Below are 6,319 nucleotides of genomic sequence, written 5' to 3'. Positions count from 1 at the left end.
TTTACATATCCAGTGTTTCCAGATCGGATCTAGGTGGCATCACACCAGCAGGTGAATATACATTTTTCTTGTAATCTTCACCGCAAAGAGGGTGAAATGTCTTTCCATCTATTCTTACTGCTCCAAGCAGTTGCCATTCTTCTTCATCATTAAAGATTTTTTGAATCTATCATGACACATTATGCAAATCTCATCATCAGGATTCTCTCCTTCAGAAACACTGGGAACATCTTCAACCTTCGTGTCTGCCACGTTTGCAGCCCTCTGCCACTCAAACCAGCATGGTCCTGCTTCCTCTGAGTCTTCAATCTCCTCATACTGCATCCAGTCTGAGACACTAAAATACCATCCTCTACTCTGATTGGCACCACTGTCCTTCAGACGCCTGTTCTGACGGAAATGCCAATCCAGATGTTGGCGGCATTTGATACGTTCCTCTGCAGGGAAACGAACACCACAGGAACTACACGGAATTCCAGAGTGCAGCAGTGCCACTAAACCAGGCTGACTGAAGTCCACAGGTTTTATAGAATTAGCCTCTTCTTTGTTTTTACAATCTGCATTAGCTTTTCCACGTGGAAGAATCCCTGCTGTCACCAGCCTCTCATACAACTCTGTCACATTCATCTCAGCAGGAGGGACTGGGATGCTGCTCACCTGAGTCAGTGGTGCTGGACGAGGCTGACTGAAGTCTACAGGTTTTATAGAATTAGCCTCTTCTTTGTTTTTACAATCTGCATCAGCTTTTCCACATGGAAGAATCCCTGCTGTCACCAGCCTCTCATACAACTCCGTCACATTCATCTCAGCAGGAGGGACTGGGATCCTGCTCACCTGAGTCAGTGGTGCTGGACCACATGGTCTATGTCTTTTCCTCTCCTTTTCAGACGAATCCCGTATTCTTTTTACTCCAAAACATCTTTTCTGTCCTCGTCCACTAGAAAGTGACTAAAACCTCTCTACATCACCTTTAAACCATGCATGATGTCTTTGCTAGTTAATTCCACCATAACTGTTAAGTGTTTTAAATTCTGGTCCCAATATTTCATTAAACGGGTAACCATATTGTTGGCTTGGGCCTGGATGACTGCCGAAATGAACTTGATGTCTCCAGCAATGACCACATGGCATGTCAGGATGTCCACCAATCAACTGCAAAGGCCCATGCTGAAATTTTGTTGGCCTGGGGGACTGAAGAGGCCATGACACTGTGGCAGTTGGATTCCTGAGCTTATAAACCACTGCGAATTGCTCAGTGTCACCAAATCGGGCATCCATTGTGGAACCACTTCTTTACCAATTCAGCAGAAACTGCTGCCTAAACAGTCACCTCGAACAATTTCAAGAGATCTCGAATGAATTCGAATAGTCAGTACGCTAGCAACTCTAATGACTGGTACAACTGAAACAAGACCTTGGCGACCTCGGCTAACCACTACTGGCGTCTGTCAACACACTGCCTCTGTCAGCTTCCACTTGCTTCGGTCAACACAACTATCCTGCTCGGTCCTCAGCTGGTTTCTGTCTTGTCCAACCGGGCCTGGAACTTGCGTTTGGCTATGTCAATTGCTGCGCAGGTTTCATTATAGTTTTTCATCAGGTTTTCCTGGAGTGTATTTGTCCGCGCACAGAGAGACACTTCCACTGACTGTAGGTCTCTTTGTGTTTTTTCAGTTCTTTCAATCAGCTCCTTAAGCTGTACGTCTGTTCTGGCTTGGTTGACGTCCTCATCTTCTCCATCATTTCTTTCAGTTCTCTTCGCTCGGCCTATCATCCTCCAATTGGGCTAGGAGTTCCTTGTGGCTGAGCTCCGCTTTTTCTTGGTTGGCGTCTAATCTTGCCAGAAATCTTCTCTGTCTTTTTTTCTATTGGCCTCCCTTTCGTCCTTCTCGGCCTTCCTATCGGCGTCTAATTTTGCCAGCATGATATTTGCTTTTTCTTGATTGAATTCTAATTTCGCCAGGAAGTCCTCTTTGTCTTTCTTGTGACCTCTGCTGTCGCCTGGTTGGTTCTAAATTCTTCTTGCATTGACTTCAAGAGCTCTAACACATGTTCCATTTTTCCGTTTGTAGGGTAGCACAAGGCGCACAATAATTCGTTCTACTCGTCGCGTGTTTAAGTTCATAAAGCACTTCTGACAGTCACGTGTGTAAGTTCGTAACCACTTCTGACACCAAATGTAACGTGTTTAGTTACTGAAACTTGTTGGTAACGTGTGTAAGTCCAATCCCACTTCCGACACCAAATGTAGCGTGTTTAGTTACTGAAGACGCCGTTCGAATTGTTAATTGGTTTAACAACTTACAAATCGTAACTACAATTGATTATAACACTGTTGCGGGGTTTCACACTTTATAACCCTATTCGCAATAATCTCTTCATGCTGTCCTCAGTAGTCTACACGTATTCACAGTACGGGAGCTATACAAGTCTCTCTGTATTACACACGCGTCTGGTTCTTCTTTCCGTGACTGCTGCTATACTCCAACTGTGTTGCTCTGGCTCACACTAACTCTCGCTTACTGCTCAGCCGGCTTTTTATTCCATTTGCTGTTGACTGTTGCCTGTGTCAACAGCGGTGTTGCGTGCCTTGTCACAGTAAGAAGCAGTGCCGTGTAGCCCGGGGGGGGGGCAAGCGCTGACTCATCTGGTATGTCACCGTGGCCACGTCACTGCTGGGGGAGGGAGGGGATGTCCTCCATAGCGCAACACGTCGCAGTATTATGAGCTGGTAAATGAACTATTGGTTACAAAACAGCCAACTTGTTCCTCTGTTGCAGTTTTATTGCAAGTTTGCTAGGTTAATCTAATCAGCTTGTGGCATGCAGAGGGTTCAGCAGATGCAGAACTTTATGAATCATTCTATCTTGCATGTAACTCCATGTAGTACATCAAAAGTTAGTGGCATTACATCCCATAAGATAGAACTCTTCATACATAGCCACCGCGGTGAGAACCTCAAATCCCACAAATTTAATTTACCTTTATACAGCAAACTGATACTGATTTTTGAATCTTTTTTGTTAATTTCAGTTAATGTCACACTAAATATTTTTCATCTTCTGACTGGTTGTCTTACACTTCAGGAAATATGGTGTTCAACTGTTGTGAGGTGGGGCAGAAACATACGCCAGCATAAAAGGTTATGTACATTTGGAAATGTATGTATTATCATGTTTATTTACATATTTTTTTAATTTACTCACCCCCTTTTCTGTGCAAGAACAAACTACTGACTTTTATGAATATTTTGTGTTCAAGTGCATTATGATCTGTGAGCAGTCAAGTAGCAGAACAGATGCTTTCCATTATTCACGTGTCACATCACAATTATCTGTAATATTTTAATCTTTTATGTCAATGGGAGAGGGCAACAGCTAAACTGAAGAAGAAAATATGTGTACAGTATGAGAGAAAATAAAAATAGCACTCTTGTAAAGCCTAGTTTTGGTACAAAATTTGTTTCTTGAATAACTGTGATATTAACCAATTTACATAACCTAACCTCAGTTTATATGTAAATATATGTAAAACTCCTCAGAAAAATCTGTGCATAATATATGCATAGTAGTATCAAAAATAGAAAACAGAATAAGGACACATAAACTACTTGAGTAAGGGTACATTTTGGACATAATACATGTACATGGGGAAGTCATAAAATTGTAATTATCACCCAGAAGAAACAGACACACAGGTGCAAGAAACTGTGAGTTAGTCTTCAGTCCTCATCCATCATGATCAGGCGGTTGAAACATTCCACCTTTTTGTCTTGACATAACTGCAAAAGTTTCTTTGCCACATCCATCCATTGCTGTTTTTGAACTGGTGTCAGCAATTCTTGGCACCAGTGTGCGGTGAACTTTGTCATGTGTAACTCGTCATGGATGATGTTGAAAACCGACCCATGGGTAATGCGAACCTCATGAACAATAGCTTCGATAGTTGTGCCTATCGGATAGGATCAAAGCTTCCACCCGTGCCACAATTCCCAGTTTCTCAGCGAGAGACGTTCTTCCACTTCGGGGTTCATCTTCCAGGTTTGTTCACGATGAACGTGCCTCTTCCACCTGACCACTGTGTCATATGATGGTACACCTTCCTGAAACACAGAGGTCATCTGGTGATGGATCTCCCTGTGCAAATGTCCCTTGCAAATGCAGGAACTGTATCACAGCGCGAGCCTCCACTTTCTCAACTGACATTGCCATTTTGACCCTTCCGGTGGCTCCCTCTGCAAACTTGGTGTGGAAAAATTTGACTGTTTGGCAAGCTCAGGAAATGGGCTATGTCCTATATAGAACAATATTTTGGAATTATGATTTTCTCATGGTGATAATTAAAACATTATGACTTCCCATCATATATACCTTGAACATGGTATATAGCATCAGATCCCAAAAGATAGTAAGCTTAACTTTTACTGCTGTAAGAACCTCAAATGACATAAACATAGTGTCACGTGTATCCTGGTAATGCAACAGTAAATAATGGGTTCTGGATTTGATAACTTGATTTACTGGATAATTTCAAACATCATAACTACAATTCATTATTCCACCATCATGATGCTGTTGTCTATGACACAATTACAACACTCTCAACATTAATACATCAACTACTGAACTGTCTTGAACGATGTTTTCCTGACAAATCCTCTTGAACAGCCTTTGCTGCTGCTTATATAGGCTCGGCACAGACCACCCCCAGATAACACATCAACTGATAAGCAAAGGATATCATATATTGTTGTCAGGCATGTCCATCCATGCACTGCCTAGCAATGGATGCCCTACTGTTGCGCATTCATTGCTGTGATATGTGTTTATCAGTCTGTTATCTATCAGTGGACATGTGTTTATCAGCCTGTTATCTATCAGTGGACGCCCTTCTATTGTTGGATGCACATTGGTTGTAACGTGTTTACCTATTCATCTCCTGGAAATGGCCCAATCTGTCACAATAGTTTTTCACTTAATAGCTGTATTTAACAAGTTCTGGGAAGAAATAATTGCCAACTTTCCTTTGATGTGACACAGACAACACCAAAAATGACATACAATTCTTCTGTTGTTGCATGCCCGTTTGTTGCCACAATAAAGTTTTCACCAAGCCATTACCTAGCAACAGCATGGAGATACACATACACACAGATTCATGGGAGGAATTTATAAAGTATGTTGTTGAGATGGGCTCAGGTGTCATAATATACCAAGTTTCATAACAATTAGTCCAACCATTCAAAAGTTAACAGGAGGGAATTCACAAACAGCATGGTGATCTCATGAGCCATTTTTTTTCAAAATAAAGAAAATAGTCTAAAAATTGTATGAATTTTGTAAACACATTACATACTTAACAGTTTAGTATTTTAAGAAACCATAAAATCTGAAAAGAGTCCCTAATTTCATATGTGTGCATGTGTTTAATGAAAGAAAGTATTGCAGAGTATCTTTATTTCAGCACTAGTTACTGGCATTTATTATGTCCACTAAGAATAAAACTGAGGTATTCAGTCCTTCAGCATTGTTTCACATATGGCACACACTGGCTATTTGAATGCTCTGTTTGCAGTACCACATACACCATGCTTCTACTGCAAGCCCAGTTCTCAGCCCTGAAGCTGAGGAATGGAATACTCTCTTGAGATTTATCACAATGCAAGTTTTTCATGTTTGTTTAAATACATCATTGTCCTGACATCAGGGGTGCATATTTAGTAACAAGAGAGAAACAAGCTCAAGGTTATTCTCCATGATTGTACATAATTGTAGAAAATTACAATTTTTTGAAATGTTTTTCATGAAACAGTCATACAAAGTAGGCATGAATACCCTAACCTGCACTGTATCATTTCCTATGTAATATGTTGGTCAGCTTTTCTGCTCATCTGGAGCATATGTCTAGTTTTGAAAAGCCATTTCCCATGATGATACATAATGTTGAGGTAAAATTCAGCCCATTATGAGGGATTATGAAATTTTCAACCATCAACAACTTTGGAAAATAGAAAATAACTGTATGATGTGTTGACTTATCATTTGCTATATCTGTGGATCTCTGCATTGAAACATGGATTGCTCAACATTTATAAGTAATTTTAACTTTTTCCTACCAAAACTGTGTACACTTTGCTTGCATGCATGCTACATGCCCTACCCCTCACCTCCTCAACTTGATGGTTGTAATAATATTTGCTGACTACAAATTGTATACCTCTTCATTATGTAATTTTCTCCAGCCTACTGTTATTTTATCCTTCTGAACATTCTCCTGAGCACCCTGTTCTCTAATACCCTCAGAGTGTGTTCCCCTTTAA

The sequence above is a fragment of the Cryptotermes secundus genome, unplaced genomic scaffold (assembly GCF_002891405.2).
Source record: "Cryptotermes secundus unplaced genomic scaffold, Csec_1.0 scaffold635, whole genome shotgun sequence".
Taxonomy (NCBI): Eukaryota; Metazoa; Arthropoda; class Insecta; order Blattodea; family Kalotermitidae; genus Cryptotermes; species Cryptotermes secundus.
This window is presented reverse-complemented; position numbering follows the sequence as displayed.